The sequence below is a fragment of the Phyllobates terribilis genome, unplaced genomic scaffold (assembly GCF_046119375.1).
Source record: "Phyllobates terribilis strain yellow unplaced genomic scaffold, ASM4611937v1 Scaffold_5__5_contigs__length_657084704, whole genome shotgun sequence".
In the NCBI taxonomy this organism is placed as follows: Eukaryota; Metazoa; Chordata; class Amphibia; order Anura; family Dendrobatidae; genus Phyllobates; species Phyllobates terribilis.
Window position 1 is genome coordinate 534,599,376 of NW_027362765.1, and position 24,855 is coordinate 534,624,230.

At 46.4% G+C, this 24,855-nt stretch overlaps 1 protein-coding gene across 1 annotated transcript in view; it reads right to left on the reverse strand.

The window, feature by feature from the left end:
- MYOZ1 (myozenin 1) overlaps positions 1-23,415 on the reverse strand; it is a 52,285-nt gene extending 28,870 nt beyond the window's left edge. The window contains exon 1 of the mRNA XM_073685787.1: positions 23,200-23,415. The gene's annotated coding sequence lies outside the window, so the exon portion shown is untranslated. The remainder of the gene's footprint in view (positions 1-23,199) is intronic.
- Positions 23,416-24,855: the final 1,440 nt, after the last annotated feature.

Below are 24,855 nucleotides of genomic sequence, written 5' to 3' on the forward strand. Positions count from 1 at the left end.
ATGGTGTGGCGGTTCTTTGCTGGTGACACTGTTGGGGATTTATTCAAAATTGAAGGCATACTGAACCAGCATGGCTACCACAGCATCTTGCAGCGGCATGCTATTCCATCCGGTTTGCGTTTAGTTGGACCATCATTTATTTTTCAACAGGACAATGATCCCAAACACACCTCCAGGCTGTGTAAGGGCTATTTGACCAAGAAGGAGAGTGATGGGGTGCTACGCAAGATGACCTGGCCTCCACAGCCTCCACAGTCACCAGACCTGAACCCAATCGAGATGGTTTGGGGTGAGCTGGACCGCAGAGTGAAGGCAAAAGGGCCAACAAGTGCTAAGCATCTCTGGGAACTCCTTCAAGATTGTTGGAAGACCAAACTTGGTCTGTACTGTAAATCCATGCAATCCTCTTGTAGCGTCGGCGTCCCTGCCCTCTGCTAGGCAGGCACGCTGTTCCCCTCACCTCTCTGCTCCGAGCCCGGCGTCCTCCTCCCGCTCTGCTGGCAGCGCGCGCTCCTTCCCGGCCACTGTGCTTAGGGCGCGCGTGCGCGCGCTCCCTCCCTCTTAAAGGGGCCGCGCGCGCCGTCCTATGGAGTCCCCGGCCAATGGCCAGAGGACTTCACCATATATAAGGCACCTCCTCCAAAATGGAGGTGCCCGAGCAATTTTGTTGCACTGTTCACTACTCTGCTTCAGCCCTCAGGTCCCGTTGCCAGTTACCTGCCAGTTACCTGCCTGATTCCTGCCAGAGTCCTGCCAGTTTGCTGTCTGTTTCCTGCCTGATATTCCTGCTACCTGCTTGCTAGCCTGAGGTCCGACGGTCTGCCTTCCTACTCCTGTCAGTCTGTCTATGGACCAGCTTGCCCGCTCACCTGGGAGCGCTCCTCTGCTACCTGCCTGCTAGCCTACCTGGAGGCTCCGCCGTCACGTGCTGTGACCACCTGCTATTCCAGAGACTCTTGCCCGCTCACCTGGGAGCGCTCCTCCGCTACCTGCCTGCTTGCCTACCTGGAGGCTCCGCCGTCACGTGCTGTGACCACCTGCTATTCCAGAGACTCTTGCCCGCTCAACTGGGAGCGCTCCTCCGCTACCTGCCTGTTTGCCTACCTGGAGGCTCTGCCGTCACGTGCTGTGACCACCTGCTATTCCAGAGACTCTCGCTTGCTCACCTGGGAGCACACATCTTCCATCTGCCTGCTAGCCTACCTGGAGGTTCAGCCATCACAGGTCGTACCTACCCTTTACCCAGAGACTGCCCCGGTCACTTGCCGTGACCTCCTGCCCGTTCACCCAGAGACTGTCCCGGTCACCTGCTGTGACTGCCTGCCCGTCTTCCCTGGTCGCCACCTGCTCCGTTACAAGGACCGCCCCCTTGTATAGTAGCTCAGAGGTTCCGCCTACCAGACCCGTTACAGTTTGCTCGGGCTATGGAACCCGGTGGCACCCAAGCTCCCTCGCTCTCGGACCTCTGTCATGAACTGTCCCGTCAGAGGTCCCAACAGGAGTCCATCCTGGGTCACCTGCGGAATGTCAATTCTCGCCTGGACACTCTGACTGCTCCACCAGCAACCACCGCCAGTGCCATGACTCGCAACCTGGCAGCTCCGCTGCCCACCAATACCATGGTATCCTACCCCGGACCCCGGCTTTCTGCACCTCCTCGCTTCGGAGGCGACTCCGCTCAGGCTCGGGGCTTCATAAATCAGTGCACCCTGCACTTTGAACTCCTGTCCCACCAGTTTAACTCCGACCGGGCCAAAATTGCCTTCATCATGTCCCATCTCACTGGGGAGGCCCTGGCCTGGCTAAATCCTCTATGGGAGAGAGGAGACCCCCTGGTTTCCGATTTGCCTGCCTTTCTCACGGCTTTCCGGAAAGTCTTCGACGAACCCGGACGGAAGACCTCATCCGCATCATCTCTGCTACGCCTCCACCAGGGAAATCTCACCGTGGGCCAATTTGCCATACGGTTCCGTACCCTTGCCTCGGAGCTGGCTTGGGATAACGACGCTCTGGTATCTGTCTTCTGGGAGGGTCTGTCCGGCCGTATTAAAGATGAACTCGCCGGTCGGGACATTCCAACCACTCTCGATGACTTAATAACCCTTGCCACCCGGATTGACCTACGGTTCCAGGAGCGTGCCAAAGAGGTCACCCGTGAGAGGAGGTTTCCACGTCTAGCTCCTACTTTTCAGAAACCCGTCACTCCCTCCGTTTCTCCCCTGGTACACTCTCCTGAGCCTATGCAGGTCGACCAGACCAAGATGGTCAAAACCCGTCAGGACTTACGCCGTGCCGAAGGGAGCTGCTTCTACTGTGGCAGTAAGGAGCACCGGATCCGTACCTGCCTGGAGAGGTCGGGAAACGCCTGTGTCTAGGTTCGCTCAGAGAGGTCCACCTAGACAAGAATAAATCCTCTCCATCCCTGCTACTGTCAGTCTCTATTATCTGCGGGGAGAATCGTTATTTCGAACTAGCCCAACTTGACTCTGGAGCGGCCGGGAATCTTATTTCACAGTCCCTGGTAGAAAAATACCGCATTCCCACCAAACCTCTGGCTGTACCATTATCTGTCGCTGCTGTGGATGGGGGCCTCTTACCACGTCCCATCCAACTCATCACCGAATCCATAACTCTGCAGGTGGGAATGCTGCATTCTGAGAGCATCTCTTTTCATGTTCTACCTGGACTCTCTCACGCCCTCTTACTAGGTCTACCTTGGCTCCAGAGACATGCACCCGTGCTTGACTGGCAGACCGGAGAAGTCCTTCGCTGGGGACAGGACTGTCATAAGACTTGTTTGGTTCCTGTTCATCCCGTCCGTCGTTCTTCTACCCCAACTAATCTACCTGGACTTCCGATTCCCTATTGGTCATTTGCTGATGTCTTTAATAAAAAGGAGGCAGAGACATTACCCCCTCATAGACCATACGACTGTCCTATCGACCTGTTACCCGGTACTACTCCTCCCCGTGGGCGTATTTACCCATTGTCCGCTGCTGAGACCCGGTCGATGTCCGAATATATTGAGGAGAATTTGGCCAGGGGATTCATCCGGAAATCTACCTCCCCGGCGGGAGCAGGCTTCTTCTTCGTAAAAAAGAAGGACGGCTCTCTCCGTCCCTGTATAGACTATAGAGGCCTTAACCAGATCACGGTGAAGAATAAGTACCCCCTTCCGCTCATTCCAGAATTATTTGATCGCCTGAGGGGGGCTAGAGTCTTCACCAAACTGGACCTCCGTGGGGCGTACAACCTGGTCCGTATCCGTCAAGGGGATGAATGGAAGACTGCATTCAACACCCGGGACGGCCACTATGAATATCTGGTAATGCCCTTTGGTCTCTGTAACGCTCCTGCCGTCTTTCAAGAGTTGGTCAATGACATCTTCCGGGACCTTCTCTACTCCTGCGTTGTGGTGTACCTGGACGACATCTTGGTCTTCTCTCCGGATCTCCAGACTCACCGGAGGGACGTTCGTCAGGTCCTGCTCAGGCTCAGGCAGAATCACCTCTTCGCTAAATATGAGAAGTGCCTCTTTGAGCAGACCTCGCTTCCGTTTTTGGGCTACATTATTTCTCAGACCGGCCTACGAATGGATCCAGAGAAACTGTCTGCCATCGAGAAATGGCCCCGACCGGAGGGGTTGAAGGCCATTCAGCGGTTCCTGGGCTTCGCCAACTACTACCGCCTCTTCATACCACACTTCTCTTCCCGGACTGCCCCAATTTCCGCGCTCACCCGTAAGGGTACTAATCCCAAGGAGTGGCCGTCCGAAGCAGAGGAGGCCTTTCTTTCCTTAAAACAGGCCTTCTCTTCCGCCCCGGTGCTGCATAGTCCGGACGGCAACAAGCAGTTCTTCCTGGAGGTTGACGCCTCCTCCTCTGGAGCCGGAGCTGTACTTACTCAAAAATCATCTTCCGGGAGGATGGTAACTTGCGGCTTTTTCTCCAAACTCTTCTCCTCTTCTGAGCGCAATTATTCCATAGGAGACCGAGAGTTATTGGCCATCAAGCTGGCATTGGAGGAGTGGCGTTACCTACTCGAGGGGGCTCTTCATCCGGTAATAATTTACACTGACCACAAGAACTTGGCTTATCTCCAGCATGCCCAGAGACTTAACCCGCGCCAAGCCCGGTGGTCCTTGTTTTTTGCTCGCTTTGATTTTGTTCTACATTTTCGCCCGGCTGACAAGAACATCAAAGCGGACGCCTTGTCCCGATCCTTTCTGGTATCCGACCTCGAGGAGGAACCTAAACATATCATCGATCCCGCCAGAGTAATGCAGGTGGCTCCCGTGAGTCTAAATCGTCTCCCTCCCGGTAAGACGTTCGTATCGGTACCTGATCGGGAGAAGATCCTACACTGGGGTCATTCATCTAAACTAGCTGGCCACGCCGGTCAGAAAAAGACCCTCCAGCTTATTACCCGGCACTACTGGTGGCCTAACCTGCACAAGGATGTAATAGACTTTGTTTCTGCCTGTGTGTCCTGCGCCCGCAACAAAGTTCCGAGACACCTGCCAGCCGGTCGCCTCCTTCCTCTGCCAGTACCTGCTGCCCCCTGGCAGCATATAGCGATGGACTTCATAACCGATCTTCCCGTTTCTGCCGGTTGTACGGTCATTTGGGTGGTAGCTGACCGCTTTTCCAAGATGGCTCACTTCATTCCCCTGCCAGGCCTCCCGTCTGCACCCGAGCTGGCTAAAGACTTTATCCGCCACATCTTCCGTCTTCATGGCCTGCCCCGTCACATCGTGTCGGATCGTGGGGTACAGTTCACTTCTCGTTTCTGGAGAGCCACTTGTAAATTGCTAGACGTCACCCTGGACTTCTCCTCCGCTTACCACCCACAGTCTAATGGTCAAGTGGAGCGGATCAATCAGATCCTGACCAGTTACCTCCGGCACTTCGTTAATGCCCACCATTCTGACTGGGTGGATCTCCTGCCATGGGCCGAATTCTCGTACAACAATCACGAGAGCGAATCCTCCTCCAAATCCCCGTTTTTTGTAGTCTTCGGTCAGCATCCTCGGATCCCGTTTCCCGTCTCCACCTCGGTGGACAATCCGGCTGCGGAATCTCTTGTTAACAAATTTTCCTCCATATGGGAGAGTACCCGGTCTGCACTCCTTCTGTCATCCGAGCGTATGAAAAGACATGCTGACAAAAAACGTCTGGCTCCTCCTCAATTCCGTCCAGGGGATAAGGTCTGGCTCTCGTCCAAGTATGTCCGGCTCAAGATTCCTTCCTATAAGTTAGGGCCTCGGTTCATCGGTCCTCTGGAGGTCATCAGTCAGATCAACCCGGTGGCCTATAAATTGAAACTCCCGGCCAACTTGCGGATCCCTAACTCCTTCCATGCATCTCTCCTCAAACCCGTGGTACTTAACTCTTTTTCCAAGTCTACAGGTACGCCTCCTGCTCCGGTTTCCGCTGAAAACGAATTTGAGGTAGAGAACATTCTGGCCACCAAAAGGGTAAGAGGGAAGACCTTTTTTCTAGTAGACTGGAAGGGGTTTGGTCCTGAAGAGAGAACGTGGGAGCCCCGGGAGAACATCCATGCCCCTCTCATCCTTGCTAAATTTCTGTCTGGCCTAAAAAAGGGGGGGCCTAAAGGGGGGGGTGCTGTAGCGTCGGCGTCCCTGCCCTCTGCTAGGCAGGGACGCTGTTCCCCTCACCTCTCTGCTCCGAGCCCGGCGTCCTCCTCCCGCTCTGCTGGCAGCGCGTGCTCCTTCCCGGCCACTGTGCTTAGGGCGCGCGCGCGCTCCCTCCCTCTTAAAGGGGCCGCGCGCGCCGTCCTAAGGAGTCCCCGGCCAATGGCCGGAGGACTTCACCATATATAAGGCACCTCCTCCAAAATGGAGGTGCCCGAGCAATGTTGTTGCACTGTTCACTACTCTGCTTCAGCCCTCAGGTCCCGTTGCCAGTTACCTGCCAGTTACCTGCCTGATTCCTGCCAGAGTCCTGCCAGTTTGCTGTCTGTTTCCTGCCTGATATTCCTGCTACCTGCTTGCTAGCCTGAGGTCCGACGGTCTGCCTTCCTACTCCTGTCAGTCTGTCTATGGACCAGCTTGCCCGCTCACCTGGGAGCGCTCCTCTGCTACCTGCCTGCTAGCCTACCTGGAGGCTCCGCCGTCACGTGCTGTGACCACCTGCTATTCCAGAGACTCTTGCCCGCTCACCTGGGAGCGCTCCTCCGCTACCTGCCTGCTTGCCTACCTGGAGGCTCCGCCGTCACGTGCTGTGACCACCTGCTATTCCAGAGACTCTTGCCCGCTCACCTGGGAGCGCTCCTCCGCTACCTGCCTGTTTGCCTACCTGGAGGCTCTGCCGTCACGTGCTGTGACCACCTGCTATTCCAGAGACTCTCGCTTGCTCACCTGGGAGCACACATCTTCCATCTGCCTGCTAGCCTACCTGGAGGTTCAGCCATCACAGGTCGTACCTACCCTTTACCCAGAGACTGCCCCGGTCACTTGCCGTGACCTCCTGCCCGTTCACCCAGAGACTGTCCCGGTCACCTGCTGTGACTGCCTGCCCGTCTTCCCTGGTCGCCACCCGCTCCGTTACAAGGACCGCCCCCTTGTATAGTAGCTCAGAGGTTCCGCCTACCAGAGCCGTTACACCTCTCCTCCACACCCGGGTACCATCCGCACATTGAAACGCAGACATTGCCTGCGCTCCGCAGTGTCTCTGAGGGATGGCATGCTGGACGGCAGCGTTCTGCTACCATCCAGCCTGCCATCTCAATGCTGCCCCAGCATGGGAGAATTCTCCTGCTCAAGCGGTGAAGTCATTTGCCGGCACCGCATGCGCAGGAGAATTCTCCCACGCTGTCAGTGACGTGCATGAGGTGAGCTGAGTTCATTGGACATGAACTTGGCTCATCTGGATGCCGTCACAGCCAGACACTGAGGAGCTTCACTGAGGAGCTTCTCAGTGTCTGCGGCATGGCAAGCTGGATGGCAGCATTCTGCTGCGCTCCAGCCTGTCATGTCAATGTAGCAGAGCTGAAGCTGTCCTAGGAACCATGGAAAGGTAAGGATGAGGTTGGTTTATTATTTTACTTTTATTGCAAAAGACATTGGCTTCAGCTGGAATGGGCGTGACGGTAAGTAGAGTTTAATTTAGAACATTAAAGAATTGTGTCTTTATTTCAATTAAAGGACTTTATTTTGGGTGTTTGTGCTTTTTTAACTTTCACTATGGGGTTAGTAATCGGGGCGTCTTATAGACGCCTCTCCATTACTAACCTGGGCTTGATGTCAGCAGGCATTATAAGCTGACATCAACCCCAGCCCTATTACCCCACTGCACCGCTACAGGGCAGTGGGAACAGCGAGGCTAAGTGCCAGAATTGGCGCATCCTATGGATGCGCCATTTCTGGGGCGGCTGACGGCTGGTGTTTCTAGCCTGGGAGGGGGCCAATATTCATGGCACCCTTCCTGGGCTATTAATATCAGCCCCCAGCTGTCTGCCTAGCCTTTGCTAGCTATTAAAATAGGGAGGACCCCACGCCATTTTTTCTTTGGGTTCTCCATTTTAATAGCTGGTAAAGGCTAGGTATTCAGCTGGGGCCTGATATTAGTAGCCTGGAAAGCTCAGTGGGTATTACCCCCTTTCCAGGCTTCAAACATCTGCCTCAGCCATTTGCTTAACCTCTGCTAGAGACTAAAATTACGGGGAACCCCACGCCAATTTTTTTTTAAATAAATCCTTTATTTTATCACTAAATGACAAGTACAGTAACCAACACTGTCACTGTACTTATTATATATGTGACTGACATGTTTCTAGCTATCTAATCTATGTGTGATGCTCTATTCTTTCTGTTCTAAATTGTCGGTACCGGTGTATGCCGCTGCTGAATTGCCGGCTTTTCATGTTTCACTGTGAGCACTGTTCCCATCGATTTGGGCAACCACTGTAATGCCACAACCACCATGGCTGTGGCATTACAGTGAGTAGCAGACAATCCCTCCATGATTGGTGCTCTAAATAGCGCCAGACATGCAGGACGGGGACCCGAGCTCCCACCCGAGCATCTTGAGAGTACTCGGCGAGTTCCGAGCATCTCGAGTACTGAGATGCTCGGGCGAGTACCGAGCAGTGGCGAGCATGCTCGCTCATCACTAATTAACAGTATTACTGTGAAAAAATCCAGTTACGCTTTTGGTGCATGAACAGTTATCGAACATAACCTCGAACAGCCGAATTTTTTGCAAATCGTTCGAGTTTGTCGAACGACTCGAACACCGCCCAAAACAGCTCGAATTTGAGACTGGCGAACAGTTCGAGTCGAACACCGCTTATCTCTAGTAGTAAGTATCCGGAATGCCCCCTCAATGTCTGTTTTGGCCATTAGGGTGCCCCTTCCCAACTCTTGACCCGCCTGATTGCCTTGTCAAAGAAGGTACAGTATATACTACTGTACTTGGTTCCTCGTCGATGTTGTCGTTTACTGACCTGCCCCTTGGATATGACAAATGGTAGATTAGTCCGAATGTATTGGGTTCCATTTTTGGCACGACTCCTGACTCGCCCCCTGGGCCGTGGGGCACTCGGATCCGGGCAATAGGGAAACGGTGGGAGTAGTAGTGGCAACCCGGTTCCGTGGCTCAGGGTGGTCAGGCCAGTGGTAGTCCGTTATGCGCTGATGATTATGTCCGACTACGCCACCCGTGGATTGCGGTTATTAGGAACCGCCGCTGCATGCAGACCGCTGGGACTCATGAGGTGTGCAGCTAGGGTAGTGTGACTCCCCACGGGAAGAGAGCGGCCCCAGGGCAGTATAATGGATGGTGGGAGTGATGGTGGTGAGAGTCCCAGTACCGGTAGTGCTGGAGGCGCGAAGGAGCACACAGACAACAGGTTGCAGTCCAGGGTCTTTACTGAAACAGGTAAACTGACCCATAAACAGTCCCGGCTAAGAGGGGACCAGGATGTCTGAGAGCAATGGGGAAATTGGCCCTGGTCAGGGTGAGGGTGTAGGCCTACCGTGCTTTCTGTGCTCCTTCTGGCTATCTCCTCCTTATAGGGTAACAGCCCACGTTTCCGAGCTTTCCGTGTACTCTCGCCTGTATGGCCTGCGACGTGGGTTCCTTTCTGCTCCCGGCCTGGTACGGCTTTACTGGTCCCTTCTGTTGTGGCAGAGCCTCCAGGTTTCTTAGGCCAAGGAACATACAGTCCCCTGCAGACTCGTTATCTGCTGTGGGATGTGGAATCCTCCCAGCCTCAGACACCAAAGCCTGGTAAATTAAGTCCTTTATCTACCAAGACAGGCTCACTTCACCTCTTGTCTCTGGCTTGTGGCTCTCCTCCTGCCACACTTCCTCTTAGGTGCAATACAACTTTCTGTCCCTGCTCTGCTCTGGGACACGTCTCAGTGCTGAGACAGGTCATCCAGTTCTCTCTATCCCTGCCCCCAGCACCAGCTTTTATAGGGGCAGCCTGCTCCCCCTACTGGCCTGAGACAGGAGGTACTGCATGCTAATGTTCCCCTGACTAGAGAACCTCCCCCTTGCTCTCAGACACAGCTTTATTACACTTGTGGCATCCAGGCCAGGGTGACACACTCCCAACGGGGATACCACTACGTCTTGTAAGGAAAGTGCTCTGAATGGAACAGCCATTCTACGTAAAGATATTTTGTTTTTTTAATTTTCTTGTCACGACGTCTGGGTGTTGGTAGGCTGATTTTAGATTTTTACTCCAGCCTTTCTTGATTTTAGAAGGGCATGACATGCCTATATCTGTGTCTCCTCCTCCTTTTACTCCTCCACCTCTTTTCTTTTCGCATGACTATATGTACTTGTCACTTTTCCATGTGTTAGTTGTGTCTTATGAGCAGTTTGTCAGCTTTTGGACACCTTTGAAGGTGTTTTCTATGTGTTTCTATGTGTTTTTGTTTGCCTGCCATTGGTTTTAACGGTGTTTCGACGGTGTTCGACGAACCATTCGGCGAACATGCCGGTGTTCAACGAACCGAACCTGAACACTATGGGGGTGGCTCAACACTACTCAGAAGGGAAGAAGCGCTATATTGGAGTTCAAATTTTGCTGGATTGGTTTGAGGGTGCCATATCACATTGGCAGAGCTCCTGAGTTGCCAAAATAGCAGACTCCCCCTTAAGTGACCCCATTTTACAAACTACACCTCTCAATGAATTCATCTAAGGGTGCAGTGATCATATTGACACCACAGGTGTGTCCCAGAATTTTATACCATTGAGCAGTGATGAAAAAATAATTAAATTTTTACCACAAATATTTTGTTTTAGCCCCAGATTTTACATTTTCACATGGGGAAATTGGTAAAAAAAATGGCACCAAAATGTGTCACACAATTTCTGCTGAACGTGGCAATACCCTACATGTGGCTGTACAGTACTGCTTAGCCACACGGTGAGACTCGGAGGGACAGTGCCCTATTTGCCTGCTGGAGCACAAATTTTTCTAGAATAGTTTGCGGACTCTATATACAGAGCCCCTAAGTGATAGAAGAGCAGAATCCCCCCTCAAGTGACCCCATTTTGGAAATCATACCCCTGTCAAACATGTGGATGCTAAATGCGGTTTAGACACACTGTGGTGCTCAGAAGGGAGGGGGGATTTGGCTTTGGGATTGCAGAATTTGCTGAATTTCTTTTGGGGGGGGTGAGGAGCCATTGCGCTTTTGCATAGCCTTTGTACTACTAGTAACGTGGAAGCCCCCTATATTTCAATTAACAGATGATGGACCTGAGTGGGGGCTTTTTATGTGAAGCTTTTATTGGGAACATTTTACATAACATTTTGAATCATGTCTATCTTGCGCTCTACGCTGAGTACTTACTTTGGGATTTCCATCTAAATCTCCGAATGACGTGATTCAGATGAACCCCCAATCCATTCACTATAATGAGGCAGCAGAGTTACTCTGGACTCCGTCTGGCCTCTGTTCAGCGTTGTCCTTCTTTTCAGAGGTGCACAAAACTGTGGCTGACCACGCTTTTATCTATGCCTAAAAAGATGGACACCACCGGATCATAGCTGAGATGGCGTCCACAGTGCCTCCATCTGCCTCATTACAGGGAATTTTCCACCAGGGGTTCTGTCTGAATCACGCATTTAAGAGGTTTACACGGAAACCACGGTGAACGCACTCTGCGCAGAGTGCAGGATGAATGTGAGCCGAGCCATACTGCGATCTTAGGGAGGCAGAATGAATAAATCAACAGCAGGTGAATAATTGGTTTTATTTATTTTTTACGCTCTTCCTCGTGCGGTATAATTAATTAGGCGACTTCATTCTTCGGGTCGGTGCGATTACAGCGATACAAGATTTATAGTGGGTTTTTATGATTGACAGCTGTCACACACTAAAAAACGCTTTTTTTGAGAGCTCTAATTTTTCCATATTTCGGCTGACAGTCATGTGACTGCTTGTTTTTTGCTGGACAAGTTGACATTTTTATTGGTACCATTTTCGGGCTAATTACAGTTTTTGATCGCTTTCTATTCTAATTTTTGGGGAAGCAGAATGAACAAAAAACAGAAATTCAGGAATTTTTTTTTGTCGTTACTTGTGTGGTAAAATTGAGTCAGAGAGTGACAGTGGCTTTTAAAATGTTAACAGCCGTGGGTGAATCAGGATATCACCCGTGGTTGTTAGAGGCATATGACAGTTGATTAAATCAGCTGTCAAGTGCCGGGAAAGATACAGGCTCAGCACCGAAGCCCGCATCAAAGGCAGGGAGACGACCTTGGATGTACCTATACATCCAAGGTCTTGAAAGGGTTAAGGCTAAATATTCTCTGTTTAGCGTATACAGCAAAATGCATATGTTAAACAATTGCCTCCTATGGATTCAATACAGTATATATATATTTAGGTACCTCTTTTACAAGATACTGTTGTATGGAAGAGTGCAGCTTACTACATTATTCCATACTGTTATTTGTTGTATATTATCAGATGCCAAATAGACATAAATATATTAAAGGGGAATGTCTACCCCTGGTGAAATCTTTGGCAAGTACGTCAGCTTGCTGAATCGTAACGGTTTGTAATGCACACACTGTTAGGATTCGGCTCTTCCACTTCCAGCAGTCATCACATGACCGCAAATATGTTGTCATGCTAGATATAGGAAGAACCCAGCGTACGACGATGGGAAAAGGGGGGAAGCCCAGCAACTAGGGAAAAGGGGAGTGGAAACTCCTAAGCAGATCTAATGACACCCTGACTCCACTATCGTCCCTAAATAGGTTCCACATCTATCGCTGGGTCCTAGAAAGGGAGGGATGATGAAAGGATAAAGAAGGTATCTGCCAGGCCAAGCGCAGCAACCTTCTACACCTGGATCCCGAACAACTGTCTGTCAAACCTGACACACCCGTGACAGTACCCCCATTCTACGAGTGGCCTACGGACACTCAGGACCAGGTTTCTCTTGATGAGAGGCATGGAATGAATGAACCAACCTGGGGGCATTCACCTCCAATGTTGAAATCCACATGCTTTCCTCTGGAGCATAACCCCTCCAGTGCACCAAGTACTGAAGGGAACGACGTTGAAGACGAGAATCCACAATATTCGAAATTTGGAATTCCAAATTGCCATCAACCATGATTGGGGGCGGCGGTAGGGGAGAGGACTCAAGAGGTACCACATACTTCTTGAGCTGAGACCTGTGAAACACATTGTGGATCCTAAGAGCCTGAGGTAACTCAAGACAAAACGCTGCTGGGTTAATGACGGCGGTTATTTTATAGGGACCAGTAAGTGTATTTAAAGATCCAGCAAGGGTATGTTAATTAGCAGCAGAAGGTGGAGATCACCACTGGGTCCTAGAGAGAGAGGGATGATGAAAGGATCAAGAAGGTGTCTGCAAGGCCAAGCGCAGCGACCTTCTACAGCCGGATCCAGAACGACTGTCTGTCAAACCTGACACACCCGTGACATATGTGCTTTGCATGCTTTCTATTACATCCCAACTAGAGTCTCGGCCGTATCAGTGTTCTATTCATAGACGTGGTTAACTTTTGGTCACATAATGACTGAAGGAAAGGACAAATCTGAATCCTAACGATGCTTGCTGAATATTTCACAAGGGTTAGAGATGCTCAAAAATATTTGTAGGACCACAGTCATGATCATGTATATAGTCCGTGGCTGCCAGACCAAATCACTGCGATACTCCCTCTATCTGTCAGAATCTCAGATTAGTTGGCCTGATGACAACAACGATGTTGTGACTGGTCTCTACATCATGATATAGTTGTTATAAGGGGAAAGGGAGGGAGGACGGGGGGCGCCATTGCTCGATCTGCCTAGGGCAACAAAATACCTTGCCCCGGCCCTGGTCCCAATACTAATGTACTGCAGGATGCAGAAGGCCCCCATGAAAGAAAGAAGAGTGAAGAGTTAATTGAGCAGAACTTAAAGGTACCCATGCAATTAGCTCAGAGGAACGTGTATTCAAGAAGATAAACAATGGAAGCAATGGATGAACTGTAACAATATGGATGAATAAAAAAGAACATTTATCGGGAATATTCTGTGAATAAACCTGGAAACAAAAGAGAAGACATTTTTATAATAGCCATGTGTTATAATCATCAGATGTTGAAAATATACAGTGTATGTATGGCTGCTCTCAGGGACACACAAGCAAGTTGAAGATGAAATGATCTCTAAAATTAAAGATGACATATTTCATTTGTATTTTAGGAAAAATATATATATATTTTCATCTTTTACATTTTAAAAATTACAAAAAGGAAAATGGGCCAATGCAAAAGTTTGGGCACCCTCCATGGTTAGTACCTAGTAGCGTCCCCTTTTGAAAGTATTACATTTTGTAAATGCTTTTTGTAACCAGACAAGAGTCTTTCAATACTTGTTTGAGGGATTTTCATCCATTCTTCCTTGGAAAATTCTTCCAGTCCTGTGAGATTGCTGGGTCATCTTGCATGCACTGCTGTTTTGAGGTCTAGCCACAGATTTTGTGAGGGCCATTGTAAAACCTTCGGCTTGCGGCTTTCAAGGTAGTCTATTATGGATTTTGAAGTGTGTTTAGGATCATTATCCATTTGTAGAAGCCATCCTCTTTTCAACATCAACTGTTTTACAGATGGTGTTATGTTTACATCAATAATTTGTTGAAATCTCATTGAACCCATTCTTCCCTCTGCCTGTGAAATGTTCCTCGTGCCATTGGCTGCAACACAGTCGCAAAGCATGATTGATCCACCTCCATGCTTAATGGTTGGCGATATGTTCTTTTCCTTAAATTCTGTGACTTTTTTTCTCCACACATACCTTTGATCATTGTGGACAAAGAGTTCTATTTTAACCTCATTGGTCCACAGGACTTATTTCAAAAATGCATCAGACTTGTTTAGATGTTCTTTTGCATACTTCTGAAGCTGAATTTTATGGTGAGGTTTTTTTCTAATGATTTATCTATTAAGTCTTTGAATAGTTGAACAATGTACCACCTATTTTTTGGCACAAGGTTAGAGCAGGCTGGGTTTTTATAAAGCTGGGAAATTTCCTTGAGCTTCAAAATCTATTCATAATGTTCCCCATGTCTGCGTGTCCACTAGCTGGGCTCAGTCTCTCAGCCCTTATCCACATCAGGGCCACCATCAGGGCATTACAGCCATTACTGCTGTATGTGGCCTGGGGAGAAGAGGGGGCCCGGCCCAGTCAGGGCCCCCCTCTTGTGCTTCTGCTCACCGGGCCCCAGGGTGTAAAATGTCGCTTTTCGCCGGGGCACTGCTTTCGGTGGCTCACACCTTGGCTCTGGGAGCTTTCCTGAAGCTCCGCAGCTGTCAAAGTTCCTGAATGACTGCTCAGCTCCAGCTCCCTCCACCTTTTCCGGACTTCTGGTCATCGCATACGCACCGTCATGTACATACTCCACTAGCTGTTGCCAGGACAGCAGAAGCGGAGCTGCCCCCCCCCCCCCCCTGCAGAAGATCGTAAGTGAGGTAAGTATGAAAACATTTTTTTTTTCTTTATGAAATGAATTGAATGGGTGAGGGGGGAAATTACAAATAATGAAGTGAGAGGGGGAGGGGGCAGGGGACTGCAAATCATGGAGTGGGAGGGGGAGGGAGACAGGGGACTGCAAATGATGGAAGGAGGGGAGCAGGGGGGCTGCAAATGATGAAGTGAAGGGGACTGCAAATGATGATATGAGAGGGGAAGGGAGGCAGGGGACTGCAAATGATGAAGCGAGGGGGACAGGGGACTGCAAATGATGGTGAGGGCAGACTGCAAATGATGAAGTGAGGGAAATGGGGGGCTGCAAATGATGGAGCTATGGAAGGGGAGGACTGCAAATGATGAAGTGAGGGGGACGGAGGACAGGGGACTGCAAATGATGGTGAGGGGGGAACTGCAAAAGATTAAGCGAGGGGGATGGGGAACTGCAAATGATGGAGTGAGAGGGGACTGCAAATGATGCAAATGATGACGTGAGAGGGGGGACTGCAAATGATGAAGTGATGGGGACAGGGGACTGCAAATGATGGTGAGGGGGGCTGCAAATGATGAAGTGAGGGGGATGGGGGTCTGCAAATGATAGTGAGAGGGGGGACAGCAAATGATGAAGTGAGAGGGACGAGGACGGCAAATGATGAAGTGATGGGGACGGGGACTGCAAATGATGAAGTGAGGTTGGGGAGCAGCAAGTGAATTGAAGGTGGGGGGGGCAAATGAACTGAAGGTGGGGGGTGAGGAGAGCAAATGATGACTTGGAAGGGGGCTGGGGTTGGACAAATAATGCTGAATTTTTAGGGTGGGGGATTAAATGATGATGTATTGAGACTGGAGGATGGGCGACAGTAAATGTTGATAAATTGAGGGTGGGGAGAGCAAATGATAATGAATTGAGGATGAAGCAGCAAATAATGATAAATTGAGGGTGGAGGAGAGTAAATGATGTATTGAATAAGGGGGAGAGCAGTTGATAATGAATAGAGGGTGGAGGTGGGAGACAGGACATGACATGACAATGAATTGAGGTGGAGGGGGGGGCATGTAAATCTAATGAATCGAGGAAGCAGGAGGTACAGAGTGGGGGTCGTTGAGGATGAGGTGACTGGTAATGAATTGGTGGAAAGAGTACAGGTGCTAATTAATGTATATATTTATTAGGTGGGTACAGAGGCTATTTATAGTTAGTGGGGGTGCAGTAGTGGATTCAAATTTACATTTGGAATGGTGGGTTATATAATAACTAATTATATATTAATGGTGGGTGCACGTCTGTATTCAGCTGTTTAGTGTAGAAGTTGGGGAATGTGTTCTAGATAACGGTGTGTTATTTTATGCAGAGACGAGTCCTGGCTGGAAGAAGTGATGGTGGTCTGCGCTGGATGAAAAGCAAAGATGAAATTTTTAAAATTAGAGACGTCATCGGTGAGTCAGTGTATTACCTGTACACTGACACTATACACTATTTACTTTTACAGAGCTCCTGTGTATAATGTCACTGATGATCCTTGTATTACCTGACACTATATACAGAGCTCCTGTGTATAATATCACCAGTGATCACTGTATTACCTGTACACTGACACTATATTCAGAGCTCCAGGGTGTATTGTCACTGATGATCCCTTTATTACCTGAACACTATACACTATTTACACAGCTCCCATGTATAATGTCAGTGGTGTTCACTGCATTACCTGTACACTGACACTATATACAGAGCTCCTGTGTATAATGTCACTGGTGATCCCTTTATTACTTGTACAATATATACAGAGCTCCTGTGTACAATGTCACCGGTGATCAATGTATTACCTGTACACTAACACTATATACAGAGCTCCGGTATATAATGGCACTTTGTATGTGGTATTATTCAGTCAAAATGTGGTGGTAATATGTGGTCTGGTCATGGTATGATGGTATTTGTCCCTTGTATATGATATTATTGGTCATTTTAAAAAAATGTATGTGACACATTCCCTTAAAGAAAAAAAAAGAAAAATATCTCTAAAAAGATTGTTGGATATTTTAAGAAATGTTTAACAGGTTAGAGTAGAGTAGGGCTCTGCCAGAAGAGTCTACCTTGTCGTGGTGGCAGCTTAAAAAATCTTTTGCTCAAAATAAAAGCTGCTGGCTATGTATGTGATCTGGTGTTCAATGGGAACTGTTAATTTGTGATTGGTAAGGATGTTGTGCAAAAGTGGAGTTTTTACAAGAGTGGGCGGTGGGACTGTGGAAGGTTCGAGGAGTGGAGGCAGTGCCTGAGCGGAGTCTCCAGGGGGCCTGAAAATTGCATCAGTATGGGGCCCTGAAATTCCCGGTGGCAGCCGTGATCCACAAGCATTTCACTTTAGAAACGGTAAGGTTTTAAATATTAGAGTTAGGACTGTTCGAAATAGGGTGGCTTTTGCATTATTTTAATCAAAATTATGTTAACTAAGTACCCTATATTATTTTCATGCTCTATTGCTGTTTATTTATTTATTGCAGGGTATTTGCACATTATGTTTCTGTCTTTGGCTATTTCTGTTAAGTGTGAACATGCTCTTACAGGCTGCATGCACACCAATTTATATTCCAGTTCATTTCCTTAGATTTTTTTTAAATCTGGGAAATTTGCATCACCTGGCCTTTCCTAACGATGATAGTGATCAAGCCATAATCTTAACAGGCTAATTAAGGTCTGAAACCTTGGTTAAAATTATCTGAGCACACAAATCTCCAAGGGTGCCTAAACTTTTGCATCGGCCCATTTTCCTTTTTGTAATTTTTAATATGAAAAAATGACTATATATGTATATTTTTTGCCTAGAATAGAAAGGAAATGTGTCATCTTTAGCTTTAGGCCTTTTAGAGATCATTTCATGTTCGACTTGCTTAACTGTTCACAATAACAGTAATTTTGACCACGGGTGCCCAAACTTTTATATGTCACTGTAAATCTTTTAATGTTTGTAATAAACCTCCATGTATATTTGCACATATGAATATGAATAATTATATCTTGCATATTTCAGCTTTCTGGGCTACTTTTCACATGTATACAAGAACACAGCTGAGATGAATTTTCACATAGCCTTAAACCTATGTACTGTATATATCTGTTTAAATCCCTTCTATTTCTCTGCTTACATGTCCGGAGGGAAGTTGTACTCAGTCATTGTCAGCCTTTACTTTATGACTATATATACAGAGATACTGCAATTGTCAATTACTAAGTAGGACCACCCACTTTATTCTTAAGCATAGAAAGAGGATGGATTTAAATAAATGAAATGCAAGATAAACTATATAATTATATACTTTCCTGTAACATACTGCTCACAGATAGGACTGCAAATTGACCATGACAAGTTTTCTTTAAAGGGAAAATGTCAGTCAATTCATGCGGTCCAAACCACTGGCAGCATAAATCAGAACCTGCCAGCATGATTGCTGCCTGGTATGTTTTTTCTAGAGGCATTTCAGAGAAAAACTAGTTTAAAGATCTGACCGGGGACCGTAGGAAGAGAGGAGACTATTTTCTTCTCTCCCTATAGGCTCCGGCCAAACCTTTAACTGAGTTTTCTCTGAAACCCCAGATCGTTTCAGAATTGAACATACCTGGCTGCAGTCGTTCTGCCATGCTGTGATTCATGCTGCCCAAACCACAAATCCGCTGACAGCTTGCCTTAAAATAAGAATCATTTTGATATTTTTATTTTTTGAAAGAGGACCCTTAATCGTCAGACTAACAAATACTTTTGTAATTTGGCAAAATTATAGATTACTTTTTCGCTAATGCCAGTGGTCTGTAACTTTTATCTCCCCAATAGTTTGTACTCCTGCTGGACTACAAACTGAAACCACTGGTTTTAGCCAAATGTGTTCACACAGTAGATTCCGTGATTCAATAGGTTTAATAGTATACTATTGGTCCTATTCATCAAAGCAATTACGCTAGAATTCTGGAGTAAATTGCTTTGAAAAGTCGCAACATTTTTGCGCAACACAGAGTTGCACAAAAAAGTGTGACGTTTGGTATTTTTGTGCCAGTGTGACCTCGCTCCGCCAGGGGCATGACACCACAGCTCATCTAATTTGTGAAGAGCTGTGGCGTCAAGGGCTTAATCCAGTCCCTTGTTAGACACGTGTGCCTCTTAATGAATCAGGAGCATCTGAATCTAATACACCTCCTCATTAAAACTGGCATTGCTTAAAAATCATCTTTATAGGCACTATAGGACATACAGTATGTTGCCGAGCAGTGCTGCCACCAGGACATTGCTGCCCTTACTGGTGTATGGGGCCCAGAGGCAGATCCTCTCAGTTCAGTTAAAATCTATTGACAAGCTGGAAGCCGCACGGCAATAGTTAAAAGCCACCAGGCAGTCAAAGGCCGGCAGCTGACGTTGGCGTGCACGTCGCCAGCGTATGACGTCACTGTCATGCGCCGGGGCATCCGCGCCTCAAATAGATGAGTGAAACAACATCGCTGGACCGTGACCAGGTAAGGAGAAACTTTTTTTTGAATTGAAAGCGGCAAGCCACAATATGGGGCAGGATGGAGATTCCAGGATCATGAGGCAGGATGGAGATGACAGGATGGAGGTAGCAGGATGGGGGGCAGGAGGGAGATGGCAGGATGATGGTGCAGGATGAAGATGGCAGGATCATGGGCCAGGATATAGAAGGCAGGATTATGGGGCAGGATGGAGATAGCAGGATCATGGGGCAGAATGGAGACAGCAGGATGGAGATGGCAGGTTCATGGGGCAGGATGGAGATGGGAGAACGATGGAGCAGGATGGAGATGGCAAGATGGAGATGGCAGTTTCATGGGGCAAGATGGAGATGGCAGGATGTAGATGGCAGGATGCTGGGGCAGGATGGAGATGGCAGGATCATGGCGCAGGATGGAGATGGCAGGATGGGGGGCAGGAGGGAGATGGCAGGATGATGGGGCAGGATAAAGATGGCAAGATCATGAGGCAGGATGGAGATGGCAGGATGATGGAGCAGGATGGAGATAGCAGGATCATAGGGCAGAATGGAGATAGCAGGATGGAGATGGCAGGTTCATGGGGAAGGATGGAGATGGCAGAAAGATGGGGCAGGATGGAGATGGCAGGATGATGGGACAGGATGGAGATGGCAAGATGGAGATGGCAGTTTCATGAGGCAGGATGGAGATGGCAGGATGTAGATGGCAGGATGCTGGGCAGGATGGAGATGGCAGGTTCAAGGGGCAGGATGGAGATGGCAGGATGGAGATGGCAGGATGATGGGGCAGGATGGAGATGGTAGGATCATGGGGCAATATGGAGATGGCAGGATCATGGGGCAGGATGGAGATGGCAGTATGATGGAGCAGGATGGAGATTGCAGGATGATGGGGCAGGATGGATATGGCAGGTTCATGGGGAAGGATGGAGATGGCAGGATGGAAATTATGATGGGGCAGGATGGAGATAGTAGTTCTGATGCTGTATGAATATAATGATGGTTGTTTTAATGCTGCATTCATGTACTGACTGTGCTCTGACTGTGCCACTGAAAGTGGTTGTGATCTTGTACACATGTAGCAATCTGTAACGTGTTTCATGGCTATGTTAAAACTTAAAAAGTGTCAAAACATAGAGATTTGAGATTATGATGAGGATTTGGCAAATTACTGCTCCAAAAAAACTCGGTTTGGTTCTGGTGATGTATTAACTCACTGATGGTGGTTCTGGTGATGTATTCATGTCACTACCCCTTTAAAAAAATGTGCAGCCCTTGGGATTGGTTCAGTACGGCAATGTGGCCCTTGGACCAAAAATGTTGTGCTCCACTGCTATGGGGCCATATGTCAGAACTGAAGCACACTATATTACAGAGGTATTATATGGAATCTGATGGGGTAATATACGAAAAAAAGTTCTGTGTATCTTCATATGAAAAAAGTGGCATATACAGGGCCCATGGAATTCTATGCTTCATATCATTTGGAATATGTGCATTGTTTTAATTTGAGTATTTGAATTAGGCCTAAGACTATCAAGGATTTTCCTGTAAGTGACCCCTTAACAGAATCTCTAAACTTATTCTGAAGAGATGTACTGTTATGTACTGTTATCAAAATAAATAGTGTTTATGATACTAACAAAGCTTAAAAGTACAAATTACTTTCTTTACCCATCAGTCAGAAAAACTTCAATTGATTCAGTTGTTGTCCCTTGAACTAGCAGTTCAATCTGTGGTTACCCATATACATTGGATAAAGATCGCACATAGGATGATTTGTGGTACCTCCATCAACATGCCAGACTAAACTGACCAATCAGTGGACATTATTTAACAGAAACATGCATGAGAACTACGTGAAGAACAAATGTTTTTTTCAAAGATTTGCTACCAAATACCAAATGACACAAACTATTCCATTAAGATCTGCATATGAAAGCTGCAAAAAATAAACTAAGTTAAAACTAACACTTTTTTACTCTTTTAGAACATGCAATATCAATCTACATTAAATGCTTCCCATGATATATTAGACTAAAATCAATATTTAAAAAGCATTTTTGCACTAATTAAAAAGCTAAATATCTATCCCCTGAAGCAATACCTGGTGCACCTTGAATGGAGTCCCTGTAGACTAAATACACTTGGTAAAATTTTTCATTTTACATTTTAATCTATATTATACAAACCTTTTACAGATCTTAAAACAGTCGGAGAAATGTATCAAGTGCTTTGTGCCACTTAGAATAAAAGGTCGCCCATTTTGGCAAACATCATTATTAAGCAAAACTATACAACTTTCTCCCTTTTACTTTTCAAAAGTGCCAGGTAGAGGTTGAGACAGCCCACATTCTGACAAATTTACTATAATGATAGGCAGGTGGATATCATGGCACACAGAGAACTAAAGTTGTACATTCATTAAAGAGATGGCACCTTAATAAATTTGGCTCATCTTACTTCACCATACATCAGTTTTATGACATATAAAACACCTGTCTAAGAAAGTCTTCCCAGTGACTTTAAGAGAGACAAACATACAGGGTATTTTAGATCAGCTCACGACTATATATACGTCATGCCTGGCACACACCTAGTTTAAAATGTCACGAGAAACCTCAGCTGGGCTTGTCATGATGTTTCACATGTTTTATTACTACAGTAAAAAACATGATGGTTTCATATGAAAGAATCTAAACAGCCGATATCACAAAGGTAAATTCTAAGACATTTGGAAAGTAACATGGTGTGGAGTAAATGGAAAAAAGAAAATTTGTATCAATTTGATATAATTGTATCAAATCTATGACAGTACAAAATATACCCAAATGGGTAATAGGAGAAGACTTGTTCAAATAAAACACTGATTCTTTAAATGCCATACATGTTTAAGTATGTTATATTAACTCTGTGACAAGAAAGTGTCAAGGACTGCTTGACCAATACCTAACACTAACTACCCTGCCAAGACCTCAAGGGAAGCCAGTAATATTATCCTGCCTAAATGTGAGCAGTATGGCCATAAAAAGACTCATGCTAACTGTTACATTGTTACTAGTCTAGTGTCAGGCCAATTTGCCTATGGAAAAAGCAAAATAATTAACAAATCCAATATTAGCTAGGCTTTAAAGGATAATCACCATTAACTATAGGCACAAGCGAACAAGAACACAGAAAAAAAAATATTTTTGGAAATGGGACTGATTTTTAGTTCATTATATAAGACTTGTTATCCTTATCTTGACCTTGGATGATATAACTTCTTACAAATGTAACTTTTCAAAGTTAACCAAATACATGCTAATTTTCCAGACAACTCAGTGTGCAAATCGAAAAGTTCTTGTGTTGTAAATATCTGAACATTTTTGGCATCGACTCCAAGCTGTGAAGGTACAAGAAGTTTCCAAAGGTCTAAGGTACAGAGGAGGGAGCCAGCCTAGTAAAAATCTCTGAAGGGTTCAACTTCTTACGTTACCCATAGAGTATTTGGCTGCAGTCTATATTCATCTAATTCTCGGGAGGTTAGCCCTGCTGTCTCAGCAGTATTCCCTTGCAGACATCTTCAATTACAGTACAAACATTTCATGACTTATAAATAAATGTAATTATTGCATTACTATGTTATATTAAAGCAAAATGAATTACTATTTCTAATATTTTATAGAATTTCTTTCCTATGCCCAAATAGCGGACATTATTTTAACAGTCATAATAATCCATACCTTGTAGAAGAAATTGATAGGCCAATGTAGTGGTCTCCTTTTATAGCTGATGTGATCTGAATGTCCTTCTCTTGCTTATTTTCTTGGTTTCTTGAGGTTCTGTATGGGAAAGAGGAGCAGCAGTAAGAAGGACGTGTGTACTGGGGTGTCTGCACAGCACAAAGTGCTGATGCAAAGTGCAGTATATTTGACTCTTGGATGTTGCTTGCAGTGGCATCCTGGAGTTTATTAATAGTAAAAGAAGTAAGGGGGATCTCAGATGGCAAGAGCACAGAAGAGGGAAGGAAAAAAGGTGTGTCTCAGCAGTCCTGAAGTCCATTAAATCTTAGTTTATAATGTGACGTAAATCAGCATTTAATATTTTATTCTCTGGGAGATAAAGCAAATGGTTTAAGAATAAGAAGTGAGCAAAGAAGAATATATGATGTCTGTGTACATATTTACTGGATTTAAATTACGCCAATAGTTCTGGGCGACTAAGTGACTTAAAAGCAATGTCCCAAGATCACAACTTATCACCTATCCACGGGAAAGGTGGTAAGTGTTTGAGCACAGGGAAACACCAATCATGACAATTTGAGTCCTGATTTCCCAGTTTGACTGCAGTGACGTTCAAGCTTGTGTACTGCCTCTCTTTTCAACATGAATGGAACTTATGAAGATAACTGAGTGTTGTTTGCAGATATCTACGTCAATTCCAGAGCAGCAGTGCAGATGTTTAAACCTTGCTCCATTCAAACTGAGTCCCTCATGGACATATAAAGAAGAAATTGGACATAGACATTTGGTAACACCACACTTCCTTAAAGAAGTTGCCTCATTATTAGCCCCTATATCACCTTTTAGAGCATACACTGTGTTCCAAATTATTATGCAAATGATATTTTCTCAGATTTTCCCAAATTACCTATATGAATTGCAGTCATTGTAATTTTCCAGTCAAATAACTATTAGAGTACAATTGAAAGGTTTTTGTACAAACTGCCTATGATAACAGTATATTTTAAAAAAAATAAAAAACTCAAACTGCACTCAAAATGCATGTTCCAAATTATTATGCACAGCAGAGTTTTCAACCTTTTCATTTTAATAAAGAACAAAAAAATGGTCATTTTTGAAATTATAAGCATTAGCAGGTTATTACAAACTGAAATCAAACAGTTTTCAACTCAAAACTTTATTCTAGGTGATGTTACATTTGCACATAGGACCGCTTGTTCGAAAGGAGCTTCTGAACTCTCTCGTCCATTGAATTTGTCAGGTTTTGGATGGTTTCTGCTTTAATTGTTTTGCATGAGGACAGAATACCCTCCCAGAGCTGTTGCTTAGATGTGAACTGCCTCCCGCCATCATAGACACTCCTTTTGATGATGCTCCAGAGGTTCTCAATGGGGTTGAGGTCAGGGGAGCATGGGTGCCACACCATAAGTTTGTCCCCTTTTATGCCCATAGCAGCCAGAGATGCAAATGTGTTATGTGCAGCATGTGACGGTGCAAATGTAACATCACCTAGAATAAAGTTTTGAGTTGAAAACTGTTTGATTTCAGTTTGTAATAACCTGCTAATGCTTATAATTTCAAAAATGACCATTTTTTTGTTCTTTATTAAAATGAAAAGGTTGAAAACTCTGATGTGCATAATAATTTGGAACATGC